The sequence below is a fragment of the Belonocnema kinseyi genome, chromosome 5 (genome assembly GCF_010883055.1).
Source record: "Belonocnema kinseyi isolate 2016_QV_RU_SX_M_011 chromosome 5, B_treatae_v1, whole genome shotgun sequence".
Classification (NCBI taxonomy): domain Eukaryota; kingdom Metazoa; phylum Arthropoda; class Insecta; order Hymenoptera; family Cynipidae; genus Belonocnema; species Belonocnema kinseyi.
The window spans coordinates 90,636,219-90,637,603 of NC_046661.1; the positions used below are offsets into that span (position 1 = coordinate 90,636,219).

A 1,385-nucleotide genomic window follows, 5' to 3' on the forward strand; every position below is an offset into this window, starting at 1 on the left:
AATTAATAATATTAATATTATTTTTTTTATTATTATCATTATTTATAAATATAAGGAGAAGTTGTTTAACAAAAATTAGGATGCTCACATTAAATTTTCATCGGCTTGTTTAACAGATTCTTCATTTTGGTTAATCCTTTGCTCTAATTGGACGATTTTCAGTTCCCTGACTTCTTCGGTGTCGACTGAACCAAAAATGCGTGACATGAGACCGGTTTTTCCTATAATATTAAATTAAAAAATCATTTCTAAATAATTGAAATAGCAACATTTTTCGCAGACTAAATACGTTATTTTTCAGAGGAAATTATGCTATAAGTATTTTTCCGATTTGTAAAAAAAAAACAATTTCTTCAAAGTTATGCGCATTTATATTTTGTGTTTTGTTTAAAAAAACACAATTTTTTAGTTAAAACTCTATCATTTTTTAGCAGAATTTTTGCTTCATCAAATTAATTTCGCTTATTTTTTTCGAAAAAGATGAAAAAAAATGTTGAAAAAATTTTTTTAACTATTAAAAATTCCTCTTTAATACTCCTTGGAATCTTTCAAAATACCCTAAAATATTTGTAATCTTTTGATATCTTTCGAAATTTTTGAAAACTTTTTAATATTCCTTGGAAACTTTTAAAATACTCTCAAATCTTTGAAATGTTTCAATATTTTTTAAAAATTCTTAATTTTCTTCGGAAGCTTTTAAAATTTCCTAATGTCTTTTTCATCTTTTGAAATTCCTTCAAATTCTTCAAATGTAATGAAAATGCCTTGGAATGTTTTAAAACTCGGTTTTAAAATACCCAAAAATATTTTTAATCTTTTGATATCTTTCGAAAATTTTGAAAACTTTTTAATATTCCTTGGCATCTTTTAAATATTTTGCAATATATATATTATTTAAATACGCTAAAATCTGTGAAACCTTTTAAAATTTTACGAATTTTTAAAAACTTTTTATTATTGCTTTGAATCTATTAGAATGCCTAAAAATCTTTTAAATGCTTTAAAATCCCTCGAAGTTTTCTAAACTTCTTCATATTCCGTGGAATTTTTTGAAATATCCTAAAATGTTTAAATCCTTTAAAGATCCTTGAAATTTTATAAATCTACTGAAAATTTCTTAGAATATTTAAAAATACCCTAAAATCGTTCAAATCCTTTTAAATACTTGAATTATATTGGAAATTTCTTTGAATCTTTAAAATCCCTAAATTCCTTAAAATTCAAATCCATGGAAATTATTTGACATTTTTTAAGGCATTTTTACATTTATTTCAATCATTGTAAATATCCTGAAGTCTTTCAAATGCAAATACTTTTAAGAATTTCGACTTGTTTGAAGCTCTTTAATATTTTTTGGAATATTTTTAAATACCATAAAATATATA

At 22.6% G+C, this 1,385-nt stretch overlaps 1 protein-coding gene across 1 annotated transcript in view; it reads left to right on the plus strand.

Annotated features, from left to right (window-relative positions):
- LOC117173773 (sorting nexin-4-like) overlaps nucleotides 1–1,385 on the plus strand; it is a 47,661-nt gene that overhangs the window by 32,757 nt on the left and 13,519 nt on the right. The window lies entirely within an intron of this gene.